Source organism: Schistocerca gregaria, chromosome 10 (assembly GCF_023897955.1).
Source record: "Schistocerca gregaria isolate iqSchGreg1 chromosome 10, iqSchGreg1.2, whole genome shotgun sequence".
NCBI classification, from domain to species: domain Eukaryota; kingdom Metazoa; phylum Arthropoda; class Insecta; order Orthoptera; family Acrididae; genus Schistocerca; species Schistocerca gregaria.
This window is the reverse complement of record NC_064929.1, coordinates 157,237,537-157,255,186: the sequence shown is the minus strand read 5'-3', so window position 1 is coordinate 157,255,186 and position 17,650 is coordinate 157,237,537. Positions and strand designations below refer to the sequence as shown.

The window sequence follows — 17,650 nt, the reverse complement described above, 5'->3', positions numbered from 1 at the left end:
TTAATTAAAACTGTCCTGCTGCATATGATGGCCCTTCTTTGGCCTCTAGCTGGTCTTCCAGCTTCTTTTTCACCTTCCTGGATGTTAGCTTTGCTTTCTTGGCCATATTAGATGCAGACCTGCCTGCATTGGCTATCCTAATTTTATCGCCATGTTGCAGCCCCAGTGATAATATTTGCACCAGGATTAATTCCCAGCTTTTTCAGTACCCAACACTATACAATATTTCCACAATTAAATGTAATACCAGCATCATGAACTCCTAGTTCCATTGTATGCATGCCTACAAATACAGTTTTAAGAAGGCGTTTCCAAATTATGCTGCTGAAGCATTCTTTTGGGTTCTGTGTCTGCCCATGCAGATATTTCCTTAGAAGGTCAGGATGAGCCACGTCTCTGAAAATAGGTTTAATTGCTGTAAAAACAGCAGCAGGAAGAGAATGTTGGTGAGAATAAGATTCTCCAGCTGCCTGAGACCTACTGTATTTGCGTCACGAATTTTCTCCTGATGGACAAAATCCATAACGTGGCTTACCATCAGTAGAGGACTTAAGGAAGAATATGGTCCAAACATCTCTCGTCATTGCCTCCAGATTTTTTTTCTCCTAATTGCCTGCCCGTAGTATACCTGCAAGTTTTCTATTTCAGGTTTAGTTAACCCACCCTGTCCAGTCAACAATTTTCCATCTTCTAATCTTTTTCTCAGCCTTGTTCCAAAACATTTTTAAACATGGCCTACACATTCTATATTGCTAATAATGGCATCTCCATATGGCTTACAGTTGACAGTCTGTGGGTTGACAGTGGGTGACAGAAAAGTGGGCGTGACACATAAACAAACGTGATAGGAAAATGCGCTTTAAATGCTCGAAAAATATTTTTTTCAGCAATATCCTTTTCAGAGTGCTTAAATAAAACCTTAATCTATCGGAATATGATGAGAACCAAAAATCTATTTTTTTCGACCTGAACCACGGTGTGGTCCTCTTAAACTTGCAATCATAAAAAACGAAACAAGAAGAAAACAGGACTGCAAAAACTCACTACACATGAACAGAACAAGCCAGGTCGACAACACAGGTGGCACGGAACTGGCAATGAGTTGCGCTGTACTCGCCTAGCGGTAGGAATGTGTACTACACAAGCTACGCCCACGGCAATGTTGTTCCAGTTTTTTGGATACCCCTCGTATTATGTTCTTGAGACAATTATTAAGATGCAGGCCCAGTAAATTAAACATTTACAGACAGTTGCAGTTCAGAAGAACACGAAAACCCCGAAAATTGGCTAAAATTTACAGACGCGCGAAATTTGGCACGGACTTCAATGCGAGATGTCTTTAATAGGTTCCACAACGAAACACTTTCTCGAAATTTGGTAGAAACTCTGAAGAAATTCTGGTCGTATGTAAAGTACACAAGCGGCAAGACGCAGTCAACACCTTCGCTGCGCAGTGCCGATGGAACTATTACCGACGACTGAGCCGCTAAAGCGGAGTTATTGAACGCAGTTTTCCGAAATTCCTTCAGCAGGGAAGGCGAATGGAATACTCCAGAATTTGAAACACGAACAGCTGCTAGCATGAGTTTCTCAGAAGTAGATACCTTAGGGGTTGCGAAGCAACTCAAATCGCTTGCTACTGGCCAGTCTTCAGGTCCAGATCGTATACCGATTAGGTTCCTTTCAGATTACGCTGATACAATGGCTCCCTACTTAGCAATCATATACAACCGTTAGCTCACCGACAGATCTGTACCTACAGATTGGAAAATTTCGCAGGTCACATCAGTGTTTAAGAAGGGTAGTAGGAGTAACCCATTTAACTACAGACCTATATCATTGGCGTCAGTTTGCAGTAGGGTTTTGGAGCATATACTGTATTCAAACATTATGGATCACCACGAAGGGAACGATCTATTGATACGTAACCAGCATGGTTTCAGAAAACATCACTCTTGTGCAACGCAGCTAGCTCTTTATTCGCACGAAGTAATGGCCGCTATCGACAGGGGATCTCAAGTTGATTCCGTATAACTAGATTTCTGGAAAGCTTTTGACACCGTTCTTCACAAGCGACTTCTAATCAAACTGCGGGCATATGGGGTATCGTCTCAGTTGTGCGACTGGAGTCGTGATTTCCTGTTAGAAAGGTCCCAGGTTGTAGTAATAGACGGCAAATCATCGAGTAAAACTGAAGTGATATCAGGTGTTCCCCAGGGAAGCGTCCTGGGACCTCTGCTGTTCCTGATCTATATAAATGACCTGGGTGACAATCTGAGCAGTTCTCTTAGACTGTTCGCAGATGATGCTGTAATTTACCGTCTAGTAAGGTCATCCGAAGACCAGTATAGTTGCAAAGCGATTTAGAAAAGATTGCTGTATTGTGTGGCAGGTGGCAGTTGACGCTAAATAACGAGAAGTGTGAGGTGATCCACATGAGTTCCAAAAGAAATCCGTTGGAATTCGATTACCCGGTAAATAGTACAATTCTCAAGGCTGTCAATTCAGCTAAGTACCGGAGTGCTAAAATTACGAACGACTTCAGTTGGAAAGACCACATAGGTAATATTGTCGGGAAGGCGAGCCAAAGGTTGAGTTTCATTAGCAGGACACTTAGAAGATGCAACAAGTCCACTAAAGAGACAGCTTACACTACACTCGTTCGTCCTCTATTAGAATATTGCTGCGCGGTGTGGGATCCTTACCAGGTGGGATTGACGGAGGACATCGAAAGGGTGCAAAAAGGGCAGCTCGTTTTGTATTATCACGTAATACGGGAGAGTGTGTGGCAGATATGATACGCGAGTTGGGATGGAAGTCATTAAAGCAAAGACGTTTTTCGTCGCGGCGAGATCTATTTACGAAATTTGTCACCAACTTTCTGTTCCAAATGCGAAAATATTCTGTTGAGCCCAATCTCCATACGTAGGAATGATCACGAAAATAAATTAAATCAGAGCTCGAACACAAAGGTTTAGGTGTTCGTTTTTCACGCGCTCTTTTCGAGAGTGGAATGGTACGGAGATAGTACGATTGTGGTTCGATGAACCGTCTGCCAAGCATTTAAATGTTAATTGCAGAGTAATCATGTAGATGTAGATGCTAGTGTGTGAGCTGGAGAAGTAGTGTCGTTAGCGTACTGCAGTTCAGTTGCTTGAATGAGACTTATGAACCTCCTAGAGTGCAGTAGGGACTGATTAAATAGCCCTACTTGGAATCTGGAATCGTCTTGCGTGTCCCTCGTAGTACCACTGCAGTAGAAGAGTCTACATGCTAGGGAGCAGGAATGCCGCAAGGTAAGCGACTGGACGGAGCCCTTCGCCGGCCAGGGCCAGAACTGCTACCTGTTGGGCCAGGTCAGGTACGGGGAACGCAGTCGTGGCGCTCAGTCAGCGTCCGTGCAGAAGAGCCGCGGTCCGCCAGGTAATGGGCCGGCATTACGCAGCATTTGTCAGACACGCCCGACCTCGCCCAACACTGCTCCAGCGGCGCTCCAGGCCATCCCGCTGCCCCACTGGAGAGGTTCCAAGCAGGCGCGACATTCTGGGTACCGCGCTCTTTCTTCGGCATCCTCCTCGCCATGTTGCGCTTCAGATTCTAAGAGCCGTGACCATACCACAGGGAAGCGTGATAGGTTACTGTTCACGATATACATAAATGATGTAGTAGAAAGCGTCGGATGGTCCTGAAGGCTATTCGCAGATGATGCAGTTGTCTATACCGAAATAGCAACGCCAGGATATAGTAAGAATTAGCAGAGAATTGATGAATGGTGCATACTCTGGCAGTTTACCGTGAACGTAAATAAATGCAACATACGCCCATACATACGAAAAGAAATCCACTACTCTACAGCTACACTGTTGATGACAAACAGTTGGAGGCAGCGTCTGCCGTAAAATATCTAACCGGTTCTAGTCGCTTCAGTCTGGAACCGCACGACTACTACGGCCGGAGGTTCGAATCCTGGCTTGGGCATGGATGTGTGTAATGTCCTTACGTTAGTTAGGTTTAAGTTGTTCTAGGGGACTGATGACCTCAGATGTTAAGTCCCATAGTGCTCAGAGCCATTTGAACCATATCTACGCTTAACTATCCAGAGCGACTTTAAGTGGAATGAGCATATAAAACTGATCGTGGGGAAAACAGACACCAGACTCAGAATCATAGGAAGAATCTTAAGGAAATGTAACTCATGCACGAAAGAAGTGGCTTATAAAGCGCTTCTTCGCCAGATTCTTGAGTATTGTTCATTTATCTGGGATCCCTATGAGGTAGGACTGATACAGGAGATAAAGAAGATCCAACGAAGAGCGGCGCATTTCGTCACGGGATCGTTTAGCTGGCGAGAGAGCGTTACGGAGATGCTAAACAAACTCCACTGCCAAACGTTAAAAGAGAGGCGTTGTGCATCAAGTAGAGATATAGTACTGAAATTCCGAGACAGCCTTTTTCAGGAGGAGTCGGACAGCATATTACTTCTCCGCAAATATATCTCTCGTATTGACTACGAGGAGAAATCAGGGCCACGACAGAGGCTTACCGACATTCATTCTTCCCACGCACTATTCGCGTGTGGAACAGAGTTGGGGGGGGGGAATTCGACAGTGGTACCGAAAGTACCCTCCGCCACACACCATTCCGTGGGCTGCGGAGTATAATGTAGATGTACATGTAGATATGCTTACTGATTACGTGTTGACTGTGCGGGGATGTAATAGCAGACGTGTGGCACGAAAGCTCAGATGGACTGTAAATTACACTCTGGGGAAGAAAGTGTATTAAGGGCGGGAAAGACCCGCCATGTTTTAGCAACGACATTCGTAAAACGCAGAGGAAACAAAGACTCTCGCAGTCGCAGTTTCGGTTGTAAAGAGTACGCGCAACTGACGACAGGCAAAATTTGCTAAGATATTAGTACACATCTAAAAACATAGATGCGCAAAGCTTAAAAGTACCACCACCGTCATATGTTCCCGACACATCTTGCCAAGAATCAGAGAAAATTCTGGTCCTACGTAAAATCTGCAAGTGGATCTATGGCTGCTTTCTATTCACTCATCGGCCCATGTGGTGTGGGAGTAGACTATAGCAAAAGCCGAAGTTCTTAATTTCGCGTTTAAGAAATGGTCCACACGGAATCGTACAAACATAATGTCATTCGACCATGGCACAGACTTCCCTTGTGCACGATGTAGTAATAAGCATGCCTGGCTTAGAGACAAATGGAAGAGTTGAAGCAAAGAAGTCCCCAGATCCGGATGGAATCCCAATTCTGTTCCACAGTTCTCGACGGCATTGCCCCTTACTTAATACTCTTAGTTCGAATATAATAAATGCCCATAAGGGGAAAATCTTCTGCATCAGCATGGATTTAGAAAGCATAGCTCATGCGAAACTGAACTTGCCTTTTTCCTCACAGGATACACTCCGAACTATAGGCGAAGATTCCCGTAAGGCATTTGACACAAAGCCACACGATGGTACAAGTATACGGTATATGCAACTGGCTCGAACACGTCTTCAGAATAGAAACCTAGCGTTCACGAGAGTCAGGCGTATCGTTAGGATTGCCCCAGGAAAGTGTGACAGGACCGCTTTAATTCGCTCTATACATAAATGGTTCAAATGGCTCTGAGCACTATGGGACTTAACATCTGAGGTCATCAGTCCCCTAGAACTTAGAACTACTTAAGCCTAATCAACCTAAGGACATCACACACATCCAAGCCCGAGGCAGGATTCGAACCTACGACCGTAGTGGTCGCACGGTTCCAGACAGTAGCGCATAGAACCGCTCGGCCACTCCGGCCGGCATATACATAAATGATCTGGCGGACGGGGTGAGTGACAATCTGCGGCTGTTTGCTGTGGTGCGCGGAAAAGTGTCTAAGGTTAGTGACTCTACGAGCATACATGTCGTCTTAACAAATTTTATAGTCGGCGTTATCAGTGGCAGCTAGCTCTAAATGTATACTACTGGCCATTAAAATTGCTATACCAAGAACAAATGCAGATGATAAACGGGTATTCATTGGACAGATATATTATACTAGAACTGACGTGTGATTACATTTTCACGCAATTTGGGTGCATAGATCCTGAGAAATCAGTGCCCAGAACAACCACCTCCGGCCGTAGTAACGGTCTTGATACGCCTGGGCATTGAGTCAAACAGAGGTTGGATGGCGTGTACAGGTTCAGCTGCCCATGCAGCTTCAACACGATACCGCAGTTCATCAAGAGTGGTGACTGGAGTATTGTGACGAGCCAGTTGCTCGGCCACCATTGACCAGACGTTTTCAATTGGTGAGAGATCTGGAGAATGTGATGGCAAGGGGAAGCAGTGGAACATTTTTTGTATCAAGGAAGGCCCTTACAGGATCTGTAACATGCGGTCGTGCATTATCCTGCTGAAATGTGGGGTTTCGTAGGGATCGAATGAAGGGTAGAGCCACGGGTCGTAACACCTGAAATGTAACGTCCACCGCTCAAAGTGCCGTCAATGCGAACAAAGGTGACCGACACGTGTAACCAATGGCACCTCATACCATCACGCCGGGTGATACGCCAGTATGGCGATGGCGAATACACGCTTCCTATGTGCGTTCACCGCGATGTCGCCAAACGCGGATGCGACAATAATGATGCAGTAAACAGAACCTGGATTCATCCGAAAAAATGACGTTTTGCCATTCGTGCTCCCAGGTTCGTCGTAGAGTACACCATCGCAGGCGCTCCTGTCTGTGATCCAGTGTCAAGGGTAACCGCAGCCACGGTCTCCGAGCTGATAGTCCATGCTGCTGCGAACGTCGTCGAACTGTTCGTGCAGATGGTTGTCGTCTTGCAAACGTCCCCATCTGCTGACTCAGGGATAGAGACGTTGCTGCATGATCCGTTACAGCCATGCGGATAAGATGCCTGTCATCTCGACTGCTAGGAGGCCGTTGGGATCCAGCACGGCGTTCCATATTACCCTCCTGAACACCTCCGATTCCATATTGTGCTAACAGTCATTGGATCTCGACCAACGCGAGTAGCAATGTCGCGATACGATAAACCGCAATCGCGATAGGCTACAATCCGAGCTTTATCAAAATCGGTAACGTGATGGTTCGCATTTCTCCTCCTTACACGAGGCATCAAAACAACGTTTGAGCAGGCAACGCCGGTCAACTGCTGTTTGTGTATGAGAAGTCGGTTTGAAACTTTCCTCACGTCAAGACATTGTAGGTATCGCCACCAGCGCCACCTTTGTGTGAATGCTTTGATAAGCTAATCATTTGCATATCACAGCATCTTCTTCCTGTCGTATCACAGCATCTTCTTCCTGTCGCTTAAATTTCGCGTCTGTAGCAAGTGTTCTTCGTGGTATAGCAATTTTAATGGACAGTAGTGTAAATTAATCTTGAGATATAGACTGAATTTACATGGGTTGCTGTCAGTACTGCGATACGCGGTCGAGTCATATTGTGACCATGGCGTATGGCAGTCGTCAACGTACTATAACCACACACAAACGGCAGGTGGCAGCACTAGCAGTGGAGGGTATATCAAGCCTGTCGGGGGACGGGGAAAACAGTGCAGTTGTTGTCGTAGTGCGGAAACGGAGTGATTTATCTGATTCCAAAAGGACATAATCGTTGGCTCTCATGCCAGGGCTAGAAGTATTTCCGAAACGGCTATATTTATAACCTGTTGACCGTACCGCCATGTTTAATGTATACCGTACATCGCAGAATGGCGCTATGTAGGGCCGGAGCCGAGGCAGCTGTGGTCACAAAGGGCCATAGATCTATGCAACCGTCAGGTTAGGGCCCTTCGTCGGCAGATCGTTCACCATACGCCGGTCTTCCAATTTGACACCTCTTTGGTGACCTGCAGTCGATGAGGAGGATAGGATGATTATGATGCTAGCACAACACCCAGTTCCTGAGCGGAGAAAATTCCACCACCCAGCAGGGTATCGAACCCGGGCCCAGAGGATTGACAATCCGTCACACTCACCATTCAGCTGCGGGGACGGTCGAGTCATAGATGACAGGTATATGAACGACGGCTGCGAAGACGTGTACCGAGCGTATAGACGTCCAGTTGTTGAGGAACTGAGAGCCTAGATGACACAAGGGCGTACCAACAGTGTCTCCTCAGCGAACGTTGCTGCGTGTAGGCCTTCGCGGCAGGTCCTGCTTCATGCACCCGTAATGGCTGCTGTTAAGGGGCAACGAAGGCTGCAATTTGCATACCAATACCGCAACTGGACGTCCCGAGTAGCGACAGGTGACGTTTTCATGTTGCGCCCCGTCGGACAGATGGTCGTTGGTGTGTACGGCGAGAAACGTCTGAATGCAAATTGTCCACAACAGTCGCCGGATAGGTCCAGGTCGTACGATGGAGCGTTATGGTCTGGTGGATATTTTCATGGCATTCCGTTGGTGATCTGTCGTGCTGGAAGTTGCAATGGAGTGACACAAGTATGTGTCCATCCTTGCGATCATGTCGACCCCTGCATGGAGTTTTTCCTCAGTACGATAGTACCTACCATCGGGACAATGCACCCAGTCACACAGGGTGCGGACCAACAACCGTTTTTCGGTGTTGAACTCCACAGACCGACAGCACAATTAAGCCAATGATTGTGTGGACCCTATGGAGCAGGATTATCCTGTTTTTCTGCCCTGTAGCGGAGACCCTTCACAGGTTACCACTCGGCAGTCGCCGAGGTGACACCACTTCATCTCTTCATCATGACTCTCCTCCCAATGGAAGGTACACAGCCTTCAGGCCCACAAAGAGGATTTACGGGTGCTTTTAGCAACGCATCGTCCCCATGTACTCTGCTTTCAATAAAAGAAATAGCACCCTCACGACCTCTTTGAGCTTTCACATTCCTTGCCGGTTCGTTTTGACTTTCCCCCTGAGGTCGGCATTCCATCTCATGGAGGAGCCATGCTTCTCATACGGAATGACGTTCGTAGTAAATCCATCTCCCTGACTACCCATCAGTTCGCCTTTCCCTTCCCCACCTGACTGTTTCCTCTCTGTACCATTTATGTCCCTCCGCCATTCGATGTCGCCAGGGCAGGCTTCCTTCAGCTTATTGGGCAGCTACCTCCCCCATTTCTGATACTGGGTGACTTTAATGGGCATCAGCCCCTTTGTGGTTCTCCCAGAACCTGTCTGAGGGGTGCCCCCTTGCTGATCTTCTCAATCAATTCAACCTCTTCTCCCTTAAAACTGGAGGACCCACTTTGCTTTCTGACTCCTAACACACAGATTTCCATTTGGACCTCCATCTTGCCCATCGTATTGTGGGCCGCTCATTCTGACGTCTACTCGAGCAACCATTTCCCATGTGCTATCCGTTTGCTGGCTCCTACCTCACCTCCCTGCACATCCAAACGGCAGCTTACTAAGGCTGACTGGGGGCTTTACTCCGACCTAGCAACATTCGAAGCACAGTGTTTCCCCAGTTGTAATGACCGGGTGGAATATCGCACAAACGTTATCCTTACTGCTCAGAAAGTTTCATTCCTCGCGTTTTCTCTTCACCACGTCGTGTCCCAGTCCCTTGGTGGACTGAGGCATGCCGCAACGCAATTCGCCAACGGAGGCTCGCAAGTAGATGCTATTTTCCTTGACTTCCGGAAGGCGTTAGATACAGTTCCGCACTGTCGCCTGATAAACAAAGTGCGAGCCTACGGAATATCAGACCAGGTGTGTGGCTGGATTAAAGAGTTTTTAGCAAACAGAACACAGAATGTTATCAATGGAGAGACGTCTACAGACGTTAAAGTAACCTCTGGCGTGCCACAGGGGAGTGTTATGGGACCATTGCAATGACTTAGTAGATAGTGTCGAAATTTCCATGCGGCTTTTCGCGGATAATGCTGTAGTATACAGAGAAGTTGCAGCATTAGAAAATGCAGGAAGATCTGCAGCGAATAGGCACTTGGACCAGGGAGTGGCAACTGACCCATAACATAGACAAATGTAATGTATTGCGAATACATAGAAAGAAGGATCCTTTATTGTATGATTATATGATAGCGGAACAAACACTGGTAGCAGTTACTTCTGCAAAATATGTGGGAGTATGCGTGCGGAACGATTTGAAGTGGAATGATCATATAAAATTAATTGTTGGTAAGGCGGGTACCAAGTTGAGATTCATTGGGAGAGTCCTTAGAAAATGTAATCCATCAACAAAGTAGGTGGCTTACAGAACACTTGTTCGACCTATACTTCAGTACTGCTCATCAGTGTGGGATCCGTACCAGGTTGGGTTGACAAAGGAGATAGAGAGAAGATCCAAAGAAGAGCGGCGCGTTTCGTCACAGGATTATTTGGTAAGCGTGATAGCGTTACGGAGATGTTTAGCAAACTCAAGTGGTAGACTCTGCAAGAGAGGCGCTCTGCATCGCTTTGTAGCTTGCTGCCGAGGTTTCGAGAGGGTGCGTTTCTGGATGAGGTATCGAATATATTGCTTCCCCCTACTTATACCTCCCGAGGAGATCACGAATGTAAAAGTAGAGATTCGAGCGCGTACGGAGGCTTTCCGGCAGACGTTCTTCCCGCGAACCATACGCGACTGGAACAGGAAAGGGAGGTAATGATAGTGGCGCGTAAAGTGCCCTCCGCCACACACAGTTGGGTGGCTTGCGGAGTATAAATGTACCTGTAGATGTAGAACCGAGGCTGCTGACGCTGCTGCCAAAGCTGCAGTCCTCGCACTTAAGCCCGCTAGTTGCTGTGTTCTCTCCGATGATCTCTGCGTTGCCATGTGTCAGGAGTTGGCGTCCCTTTGGCATCGCCAATGGTCCTCCATTCGCAGGAATAAGCTTGGGCTCATTAGGCCTTTCCCAGCGTCTTGGACGCCCTCCTCTCGGCCCTCCCGCCTGGAGGTCATTTTAACTAGGCTGCGTATTGGGCACTGCCTTTAATCTATCGTCATTTCATAAGTGACACTACACGACCACTACGTAGACATTACGCCCAAGTTTTAGCTCTCCCGCCAGTTCCTGACACAATGCCCATTTTTAACCTCTTGCTTTCCCGCTTGTGTTTGGCGTCTCTTTAACAAAAGACGCGCAGGCTGTCGACGGCGTGTTACTTTTTATCCGTCAAAGCAATATGGCGAAGGCCTTTTAATTTTTAGTTTTGGGTGTCAGTTCCTGTATGGTGTCTTTTTTAGCCATTACTCCACGTGCCTTTGCTTAGCTGTCTTCTCTTTTGTCAATTGGGACTGACGTATAGTTGTTTAACTGCTTTTGTTTTGCTTTAGGGCGCAAAAAACAACTGGAGGCAAACGCACCAAAGTCAAAACTATAGAACACGTACACAGAGAGGAACTACCTGTCCCTGTAGGTTACGTTTAGATGGTTTCAGAATCGAATTGCAAAATGTATTGTTAGAACCACAATCTGTGCCGAATGTTCAATGGCACATCTTCGAAAACCTCCATCAGCACTTGTTGCAGGAATGTTGAGTAACTGGCACCTGTTCGGTGAAGGATGTACAGTGGAGCCAGACGACCATCGCAGATACCTGCTGAGTCATTGATACCAAAGGTCTGCTGGAATCTTAGTGTACACGTGAGTTCGGGGTTTCCTTAATCCCAAATGTGGCTATGTCGAGCGTTCACAACACATTCACTGTTGAAACGCGCTTAGTCAGCGAACAAAACTCACCTTGGAAACTGAGGAAAAACCACACAATGGTGTAACAAAGAATTAAAAATATTGAGATGTGGCACAAAATCCTCTGAGCATGGTTTGTACCTTCTGGGGGTGATGATGGGTGGAGTTGCTGTTCACGCACAACACGCCAGACAGACGAGTGAGACACGTGCAAGTCACGTGCAGTGCCCAAGTAATCGTCGACGAGTTATCTTCAAATTGATGAAACCCTTGAAGTATGACAGTGCGCCACCTTCTTGGAGCACCACAGTTTGCTCCTTCTCTTATAAATTTCCCACTTTCCTGCAATCCTTTGTTCAACTGTGTTAAACATAGCATGAGGTGGAGTCACACCATTTGGGAAGTACTAATGGTACAGACCTTGAGCTTGTCACCCATTATGAAGAGCTTCACAGTAAATTAACAATATACTATCGTACTCTGCGAAAGTTTACTCACATTCTGTAGCTGCAGTACCAGCAACTGTAATGTCAACTGATGCATCACCAGGAAGCATGGAAACGAGGCAAATGAAAACAGAGGACATCAGGTGACATGTACCATTCATGAATGTTGCTAATCTATCATAGCAGGCGAACTGCCTCAGAAACACCTAGTGCAGGATTGAGAGCTCAGTTTCCTTGGAACATGAAAATGAACCATTCCTAGTCATGGGTTCCTATCGAAAACTTTCTCTTCTAAGTCCCCTCAACAAAACTATAGAAGGATGTAACATGAATTGTGAAACACGCTGTTCTTCTCCTCTACCCCCGTCTCCGCATTGAACACATTCCGATACTACCCGCACAGCACACTATACTGGTCCTGCAGGAAGCAGAGATTCCAGGTGTTACCAGGCATTTTCACGACAACCACATCTACCCTTACCGAACGGATAGACAAGAAAGCTAGTTAACACTGGCTTGTCATTCAGTTCTGAGCTGTGTTCAAAATTAGAAGTCTATCTCATCGAGAAAGTTTAAAATCCATCCCGAAATTTGTAAGCGAGAGACAGGAAAGCGAAATGATAAGTACGCGGTAAAAAAAAGCTCAATTTTTGCTATGTGCAAAGTGTTCGACTGGCAGGTGGCGAAGGTTTCACTCTCCTACCGGGTTGTTTGCGTTGTGTGGGGGCGTGGCTGGGGGAACACCAGCTTTGTCGCTTCCGCTGTCTGGCGACGTGGCGCCCGGTCCGTATCGACCCGACCCGCCACGGCGTCGGCGCCGCACTGCGCGTCTCTGCGGACTGAGTGCTTTGACCCAGCGCCAAAGAGCTTCTTGCGGAGGCGTTCCCCCACTGGCAGCGGGCTGCAGAATTACGCACGCGCCACGTATAAATTGCCGCGCTAAGTGCAGCTGTCTGCGGAAGTTGGCAGACATGTTTTTTCTTTTTTTTCTAATCAGTGGAAGCTCCCGAAGCTAGATACGGAAATAGGGTCATGGTAACGGGCAGCTGCACATTTAAAACAAAAACGACTACAAGGGTATCTCCTTTTGAGGGAAGAGAGACCATTTCTGTATGAAACTTACTGTCACATTAAAACAGTGTGCACGATCGAGACTCGAACTCGGAACCTTTGTCTTTCGCGGGCAAGTTCTCTACTGGCAGAAGTAAAGCTGTGTTTACGATTTGTGAGTCGTGTTTGGGTAGCTCAGTTGGAAGAGCATTTGCCTGCGAAACGCAAAGGTCCCGAGTTCGAGTCTCGGTCGGGCACACAGTTTTAATCTGCCAGGAAATTTCATATCAGCGCACACTCCGCTGCAGAGTGAAAATCTCATTCTGGAATCATTTCAGTAATTGATATTGGTCGAGAGGCATATTGTACCATCAGTTGCTAGGGAAATCATTATTGGTGCTACAGTGGTGTCGGGGTTGAAATTAACCTTTGCATGCTATGTCATTGCCAAGCTACCAAACATATCTCGATGAAACTTTGACCGTACATACAACTGCTATAATATGGGAGACTACAGAAGGTAGCTGAAAGAAATAGGCAATGAGACGAACAGAAATGACACCTTTATTCAAAGGCAATAATTATACTGAAGTGACTGCGATTATGATGGTCCTCTGGATATTACAAAAGGTGAGTTGTGGCCCTCAACAGTGTGTGTTACCACAGTGGACAGCAATGAAAGCTCTGCAACTTGATACCAAGCTGTCGACAAAATTGATAAGGGGTGCATAACACTCGTAGTGATTACATATCTTGTGCTATCTATTTACCAAATTTCGTTTACTACGCACTCTGACCTAACAGAACAAAATAATCCTGTTACGGAAAAGCCACGTATAACACTATCACTGCTCTGTTCTTACGTCATGAAACTATATTGGTGACCAATTATGGTATATAGCAACAGTGCCGTGTTACCCCTGGAAGGAATTTTGTTCTTTTGACCGTGATGTACCTAACGGAGGTGGCTTATCGGAATGAGTCAGAATTACGTAAATATTTAAAGAGTAAAAAGCAAAATTTAGCTATCCACACTGTTCAAAGAATAAAGAAAATGGTCGCCGGCCTAACTAGGGATAAGAAAGAATAACATTCCTATTCAGGTAAACGGATATGAGTAACTTTAATGGGCAAACACAACCTGTACTATCACACACGAGAGTGCAGTGAACTCTAACACAAGCATATGTTAACGTTGGAGCTGATAGAGCAGAACAGACTGTTTGCCTAAGTGCAACAGATACTGACACACACTATCGTCTTCAGTGCTTAGTCCAACAGGATGGTATCAACAATATTACTATTAATATTCAATATAGAATCATAAATTGGACATAGGTTCTGTCTTACTTTTCAAACATTTTACTATCTAACAAAAAATGTAAACATAGTTCACTACAAAATTATGAATTGAGCATAGGTTAAGTCTCTCTCAGCTGGTCCCTTTTCAGTGATTGCGCAATGTGGTGGCGAGTGCATGTTTTTGGATGGATATTCAGATAGACAAGCTGGACTCTGTCATTTCTTGGTGCGAAGATAGATATCAATTTCAGAATATTTCCAGCATATTACTCCATTCATTCGAGGCTTTGATGCGTATTAAAACGGCACTAAAAGCCCCCTCTCCGCCAGCAGCAGAAATCACAACCTTTACATGAGCTGTCAGCGGTTCTGTAGCTCGTCTCAGACTGACTTTTTTCCACCTTTCCACACCTTTCCATCCATGCCAACCACAATTTGTGAGCGCTACACAGTTCCATTCCCGAGGGGAACCACGCCACCTCTTACATACAAAATAACTAAAAGCCCTAAATGAAGGTCAGCAGTATACGTAACAGCAAACAATCACTTTAAACAAAACATATCATCAACACATATTGGTAGTTCTACACAAAATTATTTAAATATTCAGTTTTATTCAATTTCAAAGAGAACCAAAGAATTATATGAGAAAGACAAAACATATCATTTGCTCATATGACAGGGATTACACTTCCTACAATCTAAAAGACATCAAAAATTTTCAACTGAGAAAAGATTATACATGTTTTATACAGTATTGAATTAATAATAGTTACAAAAGCTCAGTGATATAATTTTGACTAAATGGAAAGCAAAAATGAATCAGTAAACAGTTAGGTAGGATCTGAGTTGTGAAACGAGTAGGAATCCTATTTCCAATAATTTCGCGACTACAACTGGTGAGGTGCGTGCTGGTGCATTCTCGTGATGCAAAAGGACATTTTTGCGATCCAATCGCCGGCGTTTTATTTGCAGCTTGGTTTTCTAACGGTCCAATAAAGATGAATAATATGCACCTGTGATAGTTTTATCCTTTTCCAGATAGTCGATGAGGATTATCCCTTGCGAATCCCAAAAGGCAGTCGCCATAACGTTTCCGGCCAAAGGAATGGTCTTCGCCTTTTTTGGTGCAGATTCTCCCTTGGTAACCCATTGTTTTAGATTGTTGTTAGGTCTTAGGAGTATAGTAATGTATCCACGATTCAACCACAGTGACGAAACGACGCTTAAGGTCCTGCAGATTCTAGCTGAACAGCAGCAAACCATCCTTGCAACACTTCACACGATTCTGTTTTTGGTCAAGCGTGAGCAATCCCGGAACCCATCTCGCGGATAGCTTTCTCATGTCCAAATGTTTATGCAAAATATTATGTACTCATTCATTAGATATGTGAAGACAGTAACAGTTCTCGAAAGAACAGAATACTGTTGACGACCGTGCAGCTTTTCCCTGAAATAAATGATGACTAACTGAAACCCTCAGCTGTCGACAGGTGTTGTTGATATACCTCGATGTGGACAGCTGAAAATGTGTGCCCCGACCGGGACTCGAACCCGGGATCTCCTGCTTACATGGCAGACGCTGTATCCATCCGAGCCACCGAGGACACAGATGAATCGCGCGACTGCAGGGACTTACACCTTGCACGCTTCCCGTGAGACTCACATTCCCAACTGTCCATTTTCAGCTGTCCACATCGAGGTATATCAACACCACCTGTCGGCAGTTGAGGGTTTCAGTTAGTCATTAGAGATGCCCACAGCACTAACTATCTCACGCACCTTCTTCTGTCATCCGTCACCATATCATGGATTTTATCAATGATTTCTGGAGTCGTAACCTCCACAGGGCGCCCAGAACGTTCAACACTTGTGTCCATATGGCCTCCTCGAAAATTATGAAACCACTCATAAACCGTTCTAATCGAAGGTGCAGTCACCATAATGTTTATCAACCTTCTCTTTAGTCTCCTGACACGTTTACTTTATGAAGGGCAAATGTTGAATCACCAAACGAAATTTTTTCGTCCATTTTTTTGACAATCACTCGACTTTCTTGATTCACACGAATGCAAAACACAAAGAAATAGAAACTTCATGTGCGTTCTTTCCAGAGATGCTACTAATTGAACATGACCTCGATACGCGGCGGTGGTGCCATCTCTCGGACTTTCCAAACGCCCCTCGTATTTCCAATGCCTAGCTTCTGTAGGCAGATTAGCGAGAGACAAGATTCCAGAACTAGATGATGGAAATAAGTAATTATTTCACAAGTAGCCATCCGCTGCTGTATGTATCTGTTTTTCAGTCTTAACATTGATTGTACGTTAGTATAGAACTAACGGCGGTTGTGTGTTTGATTGTTCGCAGGTGGAGACGGGAGAGTCGCAGCCAGCAGCGCCAAAGTACTGGGCGAGCCGACCGCACACGGAAGTAATGCTTTACATCTACCCTGTAGATCCGAATTTGTTTGACATAGGGCGACAAATTCGGTTCTAGAGAGGTTTGTGTGGTGCATACAAGGCAACGTGCCCGCCGCCAGTCAGCCCGTCACCCCTGGAAATGAGGATGCTGCCTGATAACCACAACTAACGCTTTACGACTTAATTTTGTGTGTGTGTGTGTGTGTGTGTGTGTGTGTGTGTGTGTGTGTGTGTGTGCGCGCGCGCGCGCGCATAAGAGATGGACCAGATTTGGGGGGGGGGGGGACAGAGAGAGAGAGAGAGAGAGAGAGAGAGAGAGAGAGAGAGAGAGAGAGAGAGACGTGGAGGGGGGCAGGGTGGGGGGAGGGGAGGGGGGTGGAGAAGAGGAGAGACACTGTTTTATCACAATATTAGTATGTGAAAACGAAAATTGAAGTGTATTTTTAATATTAATTGCACACGGAGGTCAATGATCTTTATATACTTCGAAAGGTATTTTGCCATTCATGTGCACAAAGAAAAAAAAAACATGGTGTGTGTAGCCGTTAAGACTGGGCAAAGGAAGTAGAAGCCATCACATTCCTAATACCGGTGTTGGTGTCTCTATCACGCATTGAAATCTCCAGTACCTGAACATCGAATATTGAAGAGCTGCCAACCTTTGCCCTCCGCACCGGTTAGATACTACGGTAGAAATGACGCACGAAAGTAACAAAATTCGACTTCTACATGGTTCATTTGCAGTAAAACATGCATACCGGACAGCTACAATACGACAACTGCTAGGTCG

The 17,650-nt window shown here is 45.9% G+C and overlaps 1 long non-coding RNA gene across 2 annotated transcripts in view; it reads left to right on the top strand.

The window, feature by feature from the left end:
• The window catches only part of LOC126293662 (uncharacterized), a 341,044-nt gene extending 324,167 nt beyond the window's left edge, over positions 1-16,877 (top strand). For both annotated transcript variants that reach the window (XR_007552333.1, XR_007552332.1), the window contains exon 7: positions 16,808-16,877. This is a non-coding gene — a long non-coding RNA (uncharacterized LOC126293662). The remainder of the gene's footprint in view (positions 1-16,807) is intronic.
• Positions 16,878-17,650: the final 773 nt, after the last annotated feature.